Raw genomic sequence first — 17,070 nt, forward strand, 5'->3', positions numbered from 1 at the left:
CTCACTGATTCTGAGATTGTTTTCTCGGGACATATTGTACTTCATGATAGTAATAAACTTTGTTTGATATTTTTTGCGCTTATTTGGAATATTTTGCAATTTTTAATTTGTATGCCTTTTAAACCAGTTATTTCACACAAAATAGTTAATAAATAAACATTTCCCACATGTCTACTTTACATCAGAACAATTTTTGACACAATTTTTTTTGTTAGGAAGTTAGAAGGGTTAAAGTTGACCACTGATTTTTTCATTTCCATTTTTCCAACAAAATTTACAAAACCATTTTTTAGGGACCACATCACATTTAAAGTGACTTTGAGAGGTCTATATGACAGAAAATACCCAAAAGTGACACCATTCTAAAAACTGCACCCCTCAAGGTGCTCAAAATCACATTCAACAAGTTTATTAACACTTCAGATGTTTCTCAGGAAAGGAATTATTGGAATGTGGAAGAAAAAAAATGAACATTTAATTTGTTTTCACAAAATATTTAATTTAGAACCATTTTTTTTATTTTCACAAAGGTAATTAGAGAAAATGGACCCCAGTATTTGTTGTGCAATTTCTCCTGAGTATGCCCATACCCTGGAAAACCACTGTTTGGGCTCATGGCAGGGCTCAGAAGGGAAGGAGAACCTTTTTGAACGCAAAATTGTCTGGAATCGAGAGCAGACACCATGTCACGTTTGGAAAGCCCCTGATGTGCCTAAACAGTGGAAACTCCCCACAAATGAACCCATTTTGGAAACTAGACCTCTCGTGGAACTTATCTAGATGTGTAGTGAGCACCCTGAACCCCCAGGGGCTTCACAGAAGTTTACAACGCAGAACGATGAAAATAAAAAAAAATCTAATTTTTCTCCAAAAAAATTATTTTTAAACCCCAATTTTTTATTTTCACATGGGTAACAGAAGAAAATGGAACCCAAAAAGTTTCCCCTAAATACACCGATACCCAATATGTGGTATAAAACTGCTGTTTGGTTGCACAGCAAGGCTTGAAATGGAAGGAGTGACTGTTTGGAGCACAGACTTTGATGGAATGATCTGCACGTGCCATTTTGCATTTAGAGAGCCCCTGATGTGCCTAAACAGTGGAAATCCCCCCCACAAGTGACCCAATTTTGGAAACTACACCCCTCAAGGAATTTATCTAGAAGCATAGTTTTATAGTAATGATTATAGTGCATTTGGTTTTAATAGTATATGAATTTATAATGTGATATGTGTAAGTTGTGTGGAGCACATCAGATTATATACAGGTGCATCTCACAAAATTAGAATATCATCAAAAAGTTAATTTATTTCAAAGCTTCAATACAAAAAGTGAAACTCATATTATATAGAGTCATTATAAACAGAGTGATCTATTTCAAGTGTTTATTTCTGTTAATGTTGATGATTATGGCTTACAGCCAATGAAAAGTCATTATCTCAATAAATTAGAATGCTTTATAACAGCTTGAAAAATGTTTTTACAATCCGAAATGTTGGCTTACTGAAATGTACCGGTATGTTCAGTAAATGCACTCAGTACTTGATCTGGGCTCCTTTTGCATCAATTACTGCATCAATGCGGCGTGGCATAGAGGCGATCAGCTTGTGGCACTTCTGAGGTGTTATGGAAGCCCAGGTTGCTTTGATAGCAGCCTTCAGCTCGTCTGCATTGTTGGATCTGGTGTCTCTCATCTTCCTCTTAACAATACCCCATAGATTTTCTATGGGGTTAAGGTCAGGCGAGTTTGCTGGCCAGTCAAGCACAATATTACTGTTTTTAAACCAGGTATTGGCACTTTTGGCAGTGTGGACAGGTGCCACGTCTTGCTGGAGAATTAAATTTCCATCTCCAAAAAGCTTGTCGGCAGAGGGAAGCATGAAGTGATGTAAAATTTCCTGGTAGACGATTGCGCTGACTTTGGTCTTGATAAAACACAGTGGACCTACACCAGCAGATGACATGGCTCCACAAACCATCACTGATTGTGGAAACTTCACACTAGACCTCAAGCAGCTTAGATTGTGTGCCTCTCCACTCTTCCTCCAGACTCTGGGACCTTGATTTCCAAACAAAAATTGGAACTCTGGGACCTTATGGGGTGTATCAATGACTGCCTTCTGGACATCTGTCAAGTCAGCAGTCTTCCCCATGATTGTGGAGCCTACTGAAACAGACTAAGGGACCTTTCTAAACTCATAGGAAGCCTTTCCAGGTGTTTTTGGTTAATTATTTTAATTTACTGAGATAATGACTTTTGTGTTTTCATCGGCTGTAAGCCATAACCATCAACAGTAACAGAAATAAACACTTGAAATAGATCACCCTGTTTGTAATGACTCTATATAATATATGAGTTTCACTTTTTGTATTGAAGAACTGAAATAAATTAACTTTTTGATGATATTCCAATTAAGTGAGATGCACCTGTAAGTGTGTTTTGTCAACAGGGTAAAAAAAAGTGTTAATTTCTGGAAATGTGAAACTCTTTGAAGCAGTTCTTAATGCAAAGGCCAGGTTTCACAAAGGTGTCACAAATTGTCACAAATTGTGTCTTTTCGTATTCCTTTCTTGGAGCATACTTTGCACCTTTTTTGTGATCTTCCCCTCTTCGCTGTTTGGGGAGCCTTGCCTGGAAAATGTTGACCTGGAATGATATGAGCACCATCAGTGTCTGAAGTACTGGGACCATTACCTTCCTGAGTGTCAAACATTAGGGCCTTTGAGGACTACCTCCTGAAACTGAAAGAAGGTCCCTATATTGCCTGCAGTTTCAAACCGCACAAAAAGCATTGTACAGTTGTTACACACACGCCACTAGGTTCAGATAGGGGCGAGACAGGTTACATAAATTCTTTGGAATCCTGGGGGAACCGTTACTCAGGGCAACCATAGACCATGTGCTGCAGCTTCTCTCAGGCACACAGAGGGGTATTCACCCTCAGGCACAGACACATAGGTTGCTTCACTTGCTGACCAGACACACTTGACAAGAGTCCTCATAAATGGTAGAACAGTAGCATTTAATAAGAAGCCGCAATGCCAGTGCAAGTTAAGTCTTATGAGCAACAGGCTCCAGTGACAAACAGTACAGTTTCCTTAGCAGCACAGCAGATCACAGTCTTCCCAGTAGTACAGGACAGCACAGTTCTAATGCAAAGGCACATTAATGAACACAGCATTCCTTACAGCACAGTGAAATGGAGGAGGGGGGGTTTGCTGAGGGAGATAATCCCTGTGACACAATTTCTTCCAGTTCTTATCTTTATGCCTGGCAATACTCTGCACTGTTGACCTGTGCTTAGCTTCACTCCTGACTTGAATCCTTTTCACTTGCAGGGGCGCTTCTGTGAGATACAAAACACACACACCACCTTTCTCTTCGGCTCCAGCCAGACAGTAAACAACTTCCCCACAATCCCCTTGGGGCTCTGATAAAACCCTCCCGCTCTCCTGTGACTGTGTTAACCCCTCTAGTTGCTGGATGCTTTTAAAGCAACAGCGCTACTTCTGCATGTCACACAGTGTTATCTGTACAATATGCACGGCCAATTTTTTGGACCATAATTTAGCTTTTCACATGGCACTGTATGGTTTGGAGACCTGATCTGAGTGATCCAAACCTGTACTTATTATAATCTAGGATACAATCTGACTTTGGAACTTGTGTTGTGAAACTTCTGACATTGACACACTGTTATCACGGTGTATGGTGGTCAAAATAAGGACACCCCTCTTGTCCTTATACTTAACCATCAGCATATTGTTGCTGCATTGGGATGTGCTTTCGCCCTTTCTCAGCAGTTGCCCAATTAGCGGCTAAGGGTGGCCTCTCTGATTTTTTCGCACAAGTGTCTTGAAGAGTGGGATGATGTTTTAAAAGTTATCTACAGTACAGGCTAAAAGTTTGGACACACCTTCTCATTTAAAGATTTTTCTGTATTTTCTTGACTATAAAAATTGTACATTCACACTGAAGGCATCAAAACTATGAATTAACACATGTGAAATTATATACTTAACAAAAAAGTGTGAAACAACTGAAAATATGTCTTATATTCTAGGTTATTCAAAGTAGCCACCTTTTGATTTGATGACTGCTGTTCACACTCTTGGCATTCTCTTGATGAGCTTCAAGAGGTAGTCACCGGAAATGGTTTTCACTTCACAGGTGTGCCCTGTCAGGTTTAATAAGTGGGATTTCTTGCCTTATAAATGGGGTTTGCACCATCAGTTGTGTTGTGCAGAAGTCTGGTGAATACACAGCTGATAGTCCTACTGAATAGACTGTTAGAATTTGTATTATGGCAAGAAAAAAGCAGCTAAGAAAAGAAAAACGAGTGGCCATCATTACTTTAAGAAATGAAGGTCAGTCAGTCCGAAAAATTGGGAAAACTCTTAAAGTGTCCCCATGTGCAGTTGCAAAAACCATCAAGTGCTACAAAGAAACTGGCTCACATGAGGACCGCCCCAGGAAAGGAAGACCCTGAGTCACCTCTGCTTCTGAAGATAAGTTTATCCGAGTCACCAGCCTCAGAAATCGCAGGTTAACAGCAGCTCAGATTAGAGACCAGGTCAATGCCACACAGAGTTCTAGCAGCAGACACATCTCTACAACAACTGTTAAGAGGAGACTTTGTGCAGCAGGCCTTCATGGTAAAATAGCTGCTAGGAAACCACTGCTAAGGACAGGCAGCAAGCAGAAGAGACTTGTTTGGGCTAAAGAACACAAGGAATAGACATTAGACCATTGGAAATCTGCAACCACCGTGTCTTTGTGCGACGCAGAAAAGGTGAACGGATGGACTCTAGAAGCCTGGTTCCCACCGTGAAGCTTGGAGGAGGAGGTGTGATGGTGTGGGGGTGCTTTTTTGGTGACACTGTTGGGAATTTATTCAAAATTGAAGGCATACTGAACCAGCATGGCTACCACAGCATCTTGCAACGGCATGCTATTCCATCCGGTTTGTGTTTAGTTGGACCATCATTTATTTTTCAACAGGACAATGATCCCAAACACACCTCCACGCTGTGTAAGGGCTATTTGACCAAGATGGAGAGTGATGGGGTGCTACACCAGATGACCTGGCCTCCACAGTCACCAGACCTGAACCCAATCAAGATGCTTTGGGGTCAGCTGGACCGCAGAGTGAAGGCAAAAGGGCCAACAAGTGCTAAGCATCTCTGGGAACTCCTTCAAGATTGTTGGAAGACCATTTCCGGTGACTACCTCTTGAAGCTCATCAAGAGAATGCCAAGAGTGTGCAAAGCAGTCATCAAAGCAAAAGGTGGCTACTTTGAAGAACCTAGAATATAAGACATATTTTCAGGCTGATAATTTTCAGGGGTTGGAGTCCAGATGGGATAGATTGCTGGAGGTGTTGCCTGGGTCCTAGAGCGCTTTGCTGGGGGTCCCTCTTCACTAGATGAGGAGGAGGAAGAGAAACAGAGGAATGTGGGACCTTCCTCACTTCCTGAATCGGTGTCAAAGGCAAGGAATGCTTATGGTGAATAGCATTTTCTTGACGAATGGGCTATTTTTTATTCTTCAGAACACTGGGTGTGTGTATGTAAGTGGTGCTTTTACAAGTGTATTGTGTAGGGCTTGTGTATTTATTATAAAAAGTAGTGAGGAAAAAAAAGTAAAGAGAAAAAAGTAGAAAAGGAAAAATTTATTAGAAACATCTAAAAGAAAAAAATGAAAAGAAAAATCAGCAGATGTAAAAAAAGAAGTTTTAATAAGAAAAAATAGTGACGTTCACTACACTAATGCCATACCTATGAAGTTACCCAGCACTAAATATTCTTTTTTTGCAAAAGAAAAACGCAAGGTATAACCCTCCAGGGCACAAACTTGGATGGGCAAGTTAACTAGTGCCACTAGCGGCACCGTATATATATATACTTTGCAGTTAAGCAGCTCCCGCAGCGCAGTATATGTACTGTAGATTCACTAATTGATCTTAATTTTAAAAACAGTACAATAAAATAAAGGTGACGTAATTAAATGAAGAAAAAAAAATTGAATTTCAAACATTTATTAAATAAAATATCGTCAGTATGCCGATTATATTCATTTATATACAGTATATTATAAGTATAACCATTTAATATAAACTCCTTAATGTACGTTGGTATTTGAGAATGCGAAGTATTAATACAATATTGTCATAAGTAGTGATAAGCGAGCACTAAAATGCTCGGGTGCGCATTGCTCGGGTCAAGCAAATCGTAATGCTCGCGTGCTCGACCCGAGTAACCAGCCCAATGTAAGTCAAATGGGAGTATTTTTCTGGCAGTCCCAGGGGGCCTAAAAATTGCCCAAATCTATGGGAACAGTGCTCAAATGATATAGGAACAGCAAGGAGGGGGCAGGAGACAAGCACAGCTAGGGGGAAGCCCCCCATGACCAGGATTGGCCTGGAGGTTTCCCATTAAAAGTGGCGGTTATGGGGATTGGATAGTGGGAAGTTTCGGGGGCGGGCAGTGGGAGAGGCGGTTATAAAGGGAAAAGTGCGGGAAAACCGCCATTCCCTGAGGAGCAGCAGAACAGGAATTACCTTAAAATGGAGTCCGTGGAATCCCTGGTGGTCTGGTCACGCAGCGATGGATGGCTCCAGGCCCAGCTGTCTGCTCTGCTTGGAGCGGCTGGGAACCAGGAGCTGCCGTCAGGAGCGGGCAGTAGAAGCAGGAGGACCAGACCCCCGGAGAGACTATCACTGGAGGTATCAACGCACAACAGGCGCAGGCTCCGGAGCCCCTGCGGGCGGCGAGAGTGATGGCGCGGTCCCTTCCCGCCGCGCTCGCCCCGGCAGGAATCTACCCAGCCGGTCTGTTGGCACAACACAGCAGGGATCACGGCCCGAGCCAGAAATCGGGGTCGCGCCAGAAGTGACGGCCGCACCAGATGTGCGGCCTGCGGGAGCAGTGCTGCCGGTGCCGGAGGTTCGGGCCCCAGCAGACCGGCGCATGCGCGCTGCAGCCGGTCCGAGCAGGCCTGATTTAAAGCGTGGAGGGGGCCAATACTGCAGGAGAAGGACCAGAAGGAACAGAGGAGGCACACACCATGCAGTAGGCACCACTGGCGATGCTCCTATCGGGGTGCCTGCTGGGAGGAGCACCAGGAGATCAGGACGGCAGGTATCCATGGGCAGGCAGCAGTCCAGGGAACCCCTGCTGCCTGGCTCATTTGGAGGACACGGGGCAGAGGTAGAGGCGGGCAGCGACACCGCGTTGCCCAGCAGCGTTCGTCCCGGCAGTGCGGACCAGGCCCGTGCTTCTGGGTCTGGAAGTTGGAGAAGACCCAGAGCTGCATCCAGGAGCGCAAGGAGGTCCGGCGGGAGGTGATCCTCGGTGAGAAGCCCGGCTGCCTCATCCGTGACTGTTCAGGTCCCCCCTGGTGACGTGGAGGCCAGGGGCTCGGGCCTTGAGCAGCGAACGGATTCAGAGGGATCGGATTCCAGCAGCGACCGTGACGGAGGAAGAGATCGTCAGGACTCAGGATTTCCAGCTGGCACAGCACCTGTGCAGCTGCCTGAGTATGACTATGTCTGGTTTGTCGCCCGCAGGGGCCGTATTGTGTGGGGAAGGTAGTGGTCAGTTTGTAGGGCAAGTTGGGAGGACTTTAGGCGGTCCCGGGGGCGCCGAGGTAGCGGGGATTAGGGATATCTTGCACAGTATGTCACAGATTTTGTGCAGAATGGGGGGCGGAACAGCGGGTGGGTGAAGGGCATCCCCCGTAGGAGCCTGGTTACCAGGTCAGGATGTGTTGCCACGGTCTAGTTACGGTGTAGTTGGGTCTGCGGCGGGCACAGTGTTTCAGTGTCGGTTCAGATGGAAAAAGACAAAGGGGATACGGTGAAGCTGGATGACAGGGCAAAGGGTGAGGTGTATGTGTGCTTTGTGGGGCCACTGTGGACGCATTTAAAAAAAGAGGTGAAAGAGAAAATTTGGCGTGATGAATATGTCAAAATTTTCTCCCTCCTTCCCTTGGAGAAGTTTAATTTGGATAAAGGGAAGAAGGATGACAGCAAAAAGGAGGAGGAGGAGAAGCGAGGTGGCACTTGATCCCTCAGACATTCGTAAATTGGCTTCAAGCTTTTGCTATATCAGCTAGTGTTATTGGGGAGAAGTTTCTTGAGAATTGCTTGGGTTTATTTTGTTATTTAGATGCTATTGGGGAAGCGCATCGTACTTACGGGGGTCAGACATGGCTGAGGTATGACAAGCAATTCAGGCAGAGGAAGGCGGTGCGGCCGGAGATCAAGTGGGATCAGAAGAATATTGGCCTTTGGTTGAAAGTGATGGCCCCGGCTACGTACGGGTAGTCCTTTCATGGGAGCGGAGGGAGCGGGAGTCAACTGGCAGGACAAGGGGGCGGTAGTCAGGGAGCACAGGGAGGAAAAGAGAAGTCGGGAACGTGCTGGCAATTTAATGATGGCTAGTGCAAATACGGGAACAGCTGTAAATTTAAACATGTGTGATCCCATTGCAATGGGAGCTCCCACGGGGCCTCAAGATGCTTCAGGAAAGGAAAAGGAAAGCTGTCCGTGGGTACCGGTCAAGGGGGTGATTCCAGTGAATCTGCTAGGGATGGCCCCCTTTCTAAGTAGATATCCTGATCAATTGAAAGCTATGGTTATTGGTAATGGTTTTTTGGAAGGTTTCAGGATCCCGCCACCTGATCATAAAGTTCCTTTCTCTGTTAAGAATTTGAGGTCTGCTTTGTTGCATCCGGAGGTGGTCAGTGCTAAGTTGTAAAAGGAAGTTGAGTTAGGTCATATGGCTGGGCTGTTTGAGAATCTGCCAGTTGAAGGGGTGATCATTTCTCCTTTAGGGGTAGTGCCTAAGAAGGAGCTGAATAAATTTTGCTTGATTCAGCATTTGTCGTAACCGAAAGGTTTTTCGGTCAATGACGGGATCGCGCCAGAATTATGTTTGGTAGAATATACCTCATTTGATACGGCGGTGTCATGGGTGCGCAGGTATGGGCCTGGGTCATTGTTAGCTAAAACCGACATTGAATCAGCTTTTACGTTACTCCCGGTTCACCCAGCTAGCATTCCGTTATTGGGTTGTTTTTGGTTATTATCTGGATAGGTGTTTGCCTATGGTTTGCACGATTTCATGTTCATTGTTTGAAACTTTTAGTACTTTTCTGGAATGGGTGGTCAGGGAGGTTGCAGGTGTGCAGTCCATTATTCATTACCTGGATGATTTTTTGTTCATAGGTCCTCAAGACTCGTTGGTTTGTCATAATTTGTTAGCAGCCATGGTGTGGGTGGCAGATCGTTTTGGTGTTCCTTTGGCAAAAAGAAAAACTGAAGGTCCTTGTACTGTATTGAGTTTTTTCGGAATACTGATTGATGCGGACAGAATGGAGTGTCGATTGCCCGAGGATAAATTGTCATTGCTCCGGCAGGAGGTCAAGCGAATCGGTAAATTGCGCAAGGTGACATTGAAGGAGTTGCAGTCGCTGTTAGGGAGATTGAACTTTGCCTGTAGGATTATGCCTATGGGCAGAATATTTTGTCGCAAGTTGTCAAGGGCAACAGCAGGTGTACGGGCATTGCATCATCTTATTCGTTTGAATAGAGAGCACAGAGAGGATTTGTTGGTGTGGAAGCGTTTTTTGGTCAATTACAATGGCAAGTCATTGATTCAGCAGGAGTTTTTGAACAGCTTTGATTGTGAGATTTACAAGGACGCTGCTGGCTGTTTTGGCTATGGGGCTTTTTGTAAGGGAAAGTGGAGCGTTGGTAAATGGCCTGATTCGTGGAAGGAGAGGGGTCTTACAAAGAATCTTGCTCTTCTGGAATTATTCCCAATTGTAGTCGCGGTTTCGATTAGGGGTGAGTTTTTCATGAATCGGGGAGTCAGGTTTCACTGCGATAATATGGGTGTGGTGGTGGTGATTAACAGCTTGTCGGCTTCGTCTCCTCTGGTTACTAAGCTGGTCAGGGAACTGGTACTCCGGTGTTTGGAGTTAAATGCGTGGATTTCGGCAGTACATGTGCCAGGTGTGCAAAATTCTATAGCGGATGCTTTGTCTCGTTTCCAGTGGGAGCGTTTTCGGGCTCTGGCACCAGAGGCAGAAGTCACAGGAGTGGAATGCCCTTCGCAGTTGTGGCAGCTGGTTACGGACGAGCTGGAAGATTGATCCAGGAGTCAGTTTCGAGTTCAACCTGGTCTTCTTACAAGGCATCGTGGCGAATATGGCAAAGCTGGGTGTCCCATTGGGGGGCGGTAGAGAGTGATAAGGATAGAACCCTGGCGGTTTTGTTTTTAGCTGGTAAGGCTGCAGAGTTAGGGTGGTCGGCATCTAGAATCAGTAAATTTATTGCCGGGCTTGCATTCGGTTTCAAATTGCAGGGATTGTGTGATGTTACAAAATCCTTTTTAGTTAAGCAGGCACTTAGAGGTTTTCGAAAAGGTAGCAGGAGCTTGGATAAGCGTAGGCCAGTCTCGTTTGGTATGTTGGAAAGGTTAGGTGTTGTTTTGGAAAGGATTTGTAGTTCTACTTTCGAAGTGGCGCTATTTAAGTTAGCTTTTTCCTTAGTTTTTTTCGGGGCAATGAGAGTAGGAGAATTGGTCGCCCCCAGTAGGAATAGGGCGGGAGGTTTATTAGCTGAAGACGTGAGTTGCTGGGCCGGGGGTATCGATTTTTGGATTAGACGTGCAAAGACCGATCAGTTGGGCAGAGGTAAGCGCGTTGTGTTAGGTAGAGTAGACGGGGCGTTGATGTGTCCAAGGAGTTGCTTGGAGACATATTGGCAAGTGTGGTCAAGGAGAGCCGGCCCACTTTTATGTCACTGTGACGGGACATTCCTGTCCAGATTTCAGTTTATAGCCGTCCTTAAAAAGGGGGTGCAGGAGTTGGGCCTTAGCCCAGATGTGTATGGTTCACATTCTTTTAGGATTGGCGCAGCGTCGGAGGCTGAAAGGCGCGGCTTGGGGGCAGAGGTGATAAAGCAGATTGGCAGGTGGAGTTCGGACCTTTATTTGATGTATGTTCGGCGTTAAATACCGCAGGTTTTTGTTATTGGCGAGTTGTTGAATATGCTTGTTATTATTCTTTTAGGTGGCGTTCCCTTGTTAGCCTGGATTTTCGGACATTCGTATGTGCATTAGGGGGCGCTGCGTGCTGACGTAAGGCGTGACGGTAGGCAATTGGGTTTTCGGAGGGAACAGGTGATTATCCGTTGGCTAGGTTTTAGGGGGATGGTATGGAGCCGCGTTATGTCGGAGTTTCACAAGGCGGCTAGATTAGACAGAACACTTGATATTTTGGTTGTACATATGGGAGGGAACGATTTGGGGGATAGGCCTGTGAGAGAGTTAATTAGGGATATCCGTTTTGATTTTTTGAGGTTGTGGACTTCGTTTCCAGGGGTACTGGTGGTTTGGTTAGATATAGTGCCTAGGAAAAAATGGCGGGCGGCCAGATCGGTAAAAGGGATAAATAGGGCAAGAGTAAAGTTAAATAGGGCCGTATCCAGCTTTGTGTCAAGGAATGGGGGGATCAGTGTTAGACACTTTGAGTTGGACTCTGGGGTTGGTAATTTCTGGTTAGAGGATGGTGTTCATCTCAATGCAATTGGTATTGATCTTTGGGCCCTGGCAATACAGGAAGGGATTGAGAGGGCGTTGGTGGCTTTGGGGCACTCACGAGCCTAAGGTTTCAGGGCTGTTCGTGGATGGCAGGGGGTGGGGTTCTTGGAGTTGGTACCAAATTGTCGGTTGAAGGAATTGGGAAAATTCCAGGTCGTTTAAATTAAGTGGGGGGTGATCTGGCAGTCGGTTCTGGGCTTTGGACGGGGTTTTACCCTGGGAGCTTTTAGTTGGTTTGTCTTTCACGGACTGTGGAAGTTTGGTGCCCTCGAGCTGGTGGTGCACGGCTGAGGGTAACATGGCGGTTGAGTTCTTATAGTTTATTTTAAAGCCAGATCTATTAGCTCCAAGAACCCTCCCTCCATATTTATATTTATTTAATTGTTAATTTGATTGTTATTGTTGTTTGTTAATAAAATGGCCACTGTGGCCAAAATTTATCCAAAAGAATAACAGGTTGTAGTGTTTTTATTATGGGACGGGATCACGGGATCCTTGGGTAAGGTGGGAGAAGGTAAGCCATCAGGTAAGAAACCATATTGGCCATACCAGGTCATGGGGGAGACACCTGGAAGCATCTGAGACTCCCAGGTCACTGCTGTGAACAATGTTGTCAAAGTATTACGCCACTTTTACGGACTCACAAAAAAAACATATAAAAACAAAACCAGAATGGATTTTCCTGGAAAAAAATGTCAAGGGACATTCTTTCCAGGGTAATGACTTGTATACAAGGTAAACAAAAAACAAACAAAAAAATGCTCCTCCACACTGTAGCATCGGCGTCTCTGCTCCCAGCCAGGCAGAGACGCTGTTCCCCTCACCGCCGCTGTCCTGGTCTGGCATCTTCCGGCCTCCCTGCTGCTGCTGCTGGTGCACGCAGCTTCCCGGGCACTGTGCTTAGGGCGCCAGCGCACTCCCTCCCTCTTAAAGGGGCCGCGCGCGCCATCACAATGAGTCCCCAGCCCTTGTATTGATTACAGGGGTTTCAACCAGATTACCATCAAAAATAAGTACCCCCTGCCTCTCATCTCGGAGCTGTTTGACCGCCTTAAAGATGAGAAGATCTTCACCAAGCTTGATCTTCGTGGGGCGTATAATCTGGTCCGAATTCGTCAGGGAGACGAGTGGAAGTCGGCATTCAACACCTGGGATGGTCACTACAAATACCGCGTGATGCCCTTTGGTCTCTGTAAAGCCGTCTTCCAGGAGCTGGTTAACGACATCTTCCGTGGTCTCCTGTATTCTTACGTGGTGGTGTACCTGGACGATATCTTGGTTTTCTCTCCGGATCTGCCCTCACACCGGAGGGATGTTCGTCAGGTTCTGCTAAGTCTACGGAAGAAGCGCATATATGCTAAATTCGAAAAATGCCTCTTCGAGCAGACCTCCTTACCATTCCTGGACTATATTATCTCCGAAACCGGGCTGCGGATGGATCCCGAGAAGGTGTCTGCCGTCTTGAAGTGGCCCTAACCAGAGGGGTTGAAGGCGATTCAGCGATTCCTGGGCTTCTCAAATTATTACCGCTTCTTCATTCCTCATTACTCCTCCTGGACTGCTCCCATCTCCACGCTCACCCGTAAGGGAGAAAATCCCAGGGAATGGACCTCCGAAGCGGAGAAGGCCTTCGTCTCCCTTAAGCAAGCCTTCTCTTCCGTTCCTGTGCTGCACCGTCCGGATTGCAACAAGCAGTTCTTCCTGGAGATTGATGCATCCTCCTCCGGAGCTAGAGAGGTGCTCACCCAGAAATCCGCATCCGGGAAAAAAGTATCCTGCGGCTTCTTCTTCAAGCTCTTCTCCTCATCCGAGCGCAACTACTCCATAGGAGATCATGAGCTGCTGGCCATCAAATTAGCACTGGAGGAGTGGCGCTACTTGCTGGAGGGGGCCCTGCACCCGGTGGTCATCTACAATGACCACAAAAACCTCGCTAATTTACAGAACACCCAAAAACTTAATCCGCGTCAGGCCCGGTGGTCTCTGTTCTTTGCCCAATTCTGCTTAACTCTGCATTACCGCCCGGCGGACAAGAACATTAAAGCCTTTGCTCTATCCCGCTCATTCTTGTCTTCTGACCAAGAGGGGGCGCCTCTACATATCATCGATCCCTCCAAAGTAATGACTGTTGCTCTGTCCTGTCTCATCTTCCACCCGGTAAGACCTTTGCAGTGGTTCCGGATCGGAAGAAGGTTTTAGTTTTACTCTGGGGCCATTCATCCAAACTAGCTGGTCACGCTGGCCAGAGGAAGACCTTTCAGCTCATCGCCCTACACTACTGGTGGCCTTCCCTGTTCAAGGATGTTGCGGACTGTGTTGCGGCTTGTTCCTCTTGTGCCTGTAACAAGGTCCCAGGCACCTTCCATTAGCCGTCTCCTACCTCTTCCCGTGCCTTCCGCCCCGTGGCAACACATCGCTATGGACTTTATCACAGATCTCCCTGTTTCTGCCGGTTGTACAGTCATTTGGGTGGTCGCTGACCGCTTTTCCAAAATGGCCCACATCATCCCATTGGTTGGTCTTCCGTCTGCATCTGTACTGGCTAAAGACTTCATCCACCACAACTTCCGTCTTCACTGCTTACCCCTCCACATTGTGTCTGATCGCGGAGTTCAGTTCACTTTGAGCTTCTGGAGAGCTACATGCAAGCTGCTGGATGTCTCTTTGGATTTCTCCTCTGCTTATCATCCTCAGTCCAATGGTCAAGTGGAACGCATCAACCAGATCCTTACCAGCTTTCTTCGGGACTTTGTCAACGCTCACCATAACGATTGGGTCGAGCTTCTACCCTGGTCAGAGTTCTCCTATAACAACCATGAGAGTGAGTCTTCTATCAAATCTCCGTTCTTTGTGGTCTACGGTCGTCACCCCCGGAATCCATTTCCCGTCTCCTCTTCAGTGGACAATCCTGCTGCGGAGTCTCTTGTCAGCGAATTTTCGGCTATTTGGGAGGACACCAGATCTGCTCTTTTTCTATCATCCAAGCGAATGAAGAAACATGCTGATAAGAGATGTCTGGATCCACCTCAATTCCGTCCGGGAGACAAGGCCTGGCTCTCCTCTAAATATGTTCGTAACAAAATACCATCGTATAAGTTCGGTCCGCGGTTCATCGGTCCGTTCGAGGTTCTTAACCAAATCAATCCCATGGCTTACAAGCTGAAACTCCCGGCCATCTTACGGATTCCTAACTCCTTTCACATATCTCTCCACAAACAAGTTGTCCTTAATTCTTTCTCTGATGATCCAGGTACCACTCCAGCTCCAGTCTCCGCTGAGGACGTCTATGAGGTAGAGAACATTTTGGCCACCAAGAGTGTAAGAGGAAAAACCTTCTTTCTTGTGGATTGGAAGGGGTTTGGCCTAGTGGAGAGGTCTTGGGAGCCCAGGGAGAACATTAATGGTCCTTATCTTCTTAAAAAATTTTTTGCGGGCCTAAAGAAGAGGGGGCGTAAAGGGGGGGGGGGTACTGTAGCATCGGCGTCTCTGCCCCCAGCCAGGCAGAGATGCCGGTCCCCTCACCGCCGCGGTCCTGGTCCGGCATCTTCCGGCCTCCCTGCTGCTGCTGCTGGTGCACGCAGCTTCCCGGGCACTGTGCTTAGGGCGCGCGCGCTCCCTCCCTCTTAAATGGACCACGAACACCTTCCCAATGAGTGCCCGGCTAATGGCTGTGCCTGTGCAAGGTTGTTGCTCTGTGTGCTAACTGTTGCTTCAGCCCTCAGGTCCCGCTGCCAGTCGGTCCTTCCCCCCAGTCTGACTACCAGTCCAGTCCACCAGTCTGACTACCAGTCTAGCCCGACAGTCTGTCTACGGTCCAGCCCGCCAGTCTGTCTATGGGCTTTGCCAGCCTGCCTATGGGCTTTGCCAGCCTGCCTACGCGGAGCACTGACCCGTTACCTGTCGTGCCTGCCAGCCTGCCTACCTGGAGGCGCCTGCCTGTTACCTGTTGTGCCGACTAGCCTACCCGGACCACCCTTCTGCCTCCCTGCCGTGCTTATCCACTGTACCGGTCAGCTCCAGTCATCTGACCCATGGGAGTCACCTGCTCTCACACAAGGTCGGTCACAGAGTAGCACCTGGTCCACCTGCCCGGTCCCTCCCTGGTTCATGGAGTCGACTAAGCCGCCGTGTGACCTTGGTCAGACCGTATAGGCACCTAGTTATGCCCCTCTGGCCCCTCCTTGCACCGAAGCACAGAGGTTCCACCACCCGGACCCGTAACACACACCTTGGGCTATGTTCACATATAGCGTTTTTTGATGCATTTTTACACTTTTGCATTGCTTTCAACAGAGAAAAATATATTCACCAATAAATGTCATTTTAACATTTTACTACCTTATCTGTCCATGTAGTGTGTAAGACATGATCAGACACATCCAGTTTCATTTACGAAGGTGGGACTCTGAAAGTCACAAAGATTATTTTTATAGGACCATCAGGCGGCCCTTACTATTGTTAGAGTGCCATCAGATGACTATGCTTTGTTGTTCCCATTATAAAGGAGCAGGTCTTCTATACTGTTATTGCCTATGCAGTGAATTCAAGGGCTACCCCTTTGAAGAGACAGAAGAGGGCCTCCGTAGAAAAAAATGTTCCCATCACTATGAAATGGGTCTCCTATAGTGGTAATGCCCATGCAGTGAATGCAAGGGCTACCAAAAAAATGGAAGCACTCCAATACCCCTTTGAAGACATGTAGAGGAGGCCCACATTCAAAAATGTGTTACCATTGTTAAGTAGTGGCTCTATTATACTGGTAATGCCCATGCACCAAGTGCATGGATTGAAAAACCTTTACCCCTGGGGGCTATACATGAACATACTGTATATCATACATAATGTTGGAGGGAGGCCTCTAAAAAAATTCCTACGGGCATCATAAACACTCTTACAAAAAAAATTATGTGAGTGTTGCATCAGGGTGTTGTATCTGGTGATGGAGGATGAGAAGGAAAGGAGGAGGACAACAGAAAATAAACAAACTCAGGACGAGTGTACCAATGTCTGTGTGAGAAGAGGTGCATGGGAATAGACCTCCCAAAAACAAAAAGACACTGGATTTGAGTTTATGTTCTGCTGCTATCATCAGGTGGTGTTGAGAACTCTGGCCCAATCCAGCCATTGTTCATTTTTATAAGAGTCAGCCTGTTAGCATTTTCAGTTGACAGGCAGATGTGCCTATTGGCTATAATTCCACCAGCGGCACTAAAAACCCGCTCTGATAAAATGCTAGCGGCAGGGCAGGCCAGGACCTCCAAGGCATAGAGAGCCAGTTCATGCCACGTGTCCAGCTTGAATAGCCAATAATTATAAGGCACAGAGGAATCACGGAGGACGTTGGTACAGTCGGCAAGGTACTCCTTCAACATCTTCGAAAAATGTTCCCTCCTTGTGAACGTATCAAGGCCTATGCATGTCTAAGAAAACTGTCCCACACCTTTGACAATGTTCCCCTG

General features: G+C 46.7%; 1 protein-coding gene across 2 annotated transcripts in view; it reads right to left on the bottom strand.

Annotated features, from left to right (window-relative positions):
* Positions 1-17,070, bottom strand: part of LOC141161755 (uncharacterized) — a 1,209,981-nt gene that overhangs the window by 460,242 nt on the left and 732,669 nt on the right. The gene's annotated exons all lie outside the window — the stretch shown is intronic.

This window comes from Phyllobates terribilis, unplaced genomic scaffold, assembly GCF_046119375.1.
Source record: "Phyllobates terribilis strain yellow unplaced genomic scaffold, ASM4611937v1 Scaffold_1__5_contigs__length_1240528914, whole genome shotgun sequence".
Taxonomy (NCBI): Eukaryota; Metazoa; Chordata; class Amphibia; order Anura; family Dendrobatidae; genus Phyllobates; species Phyllobates terribilis.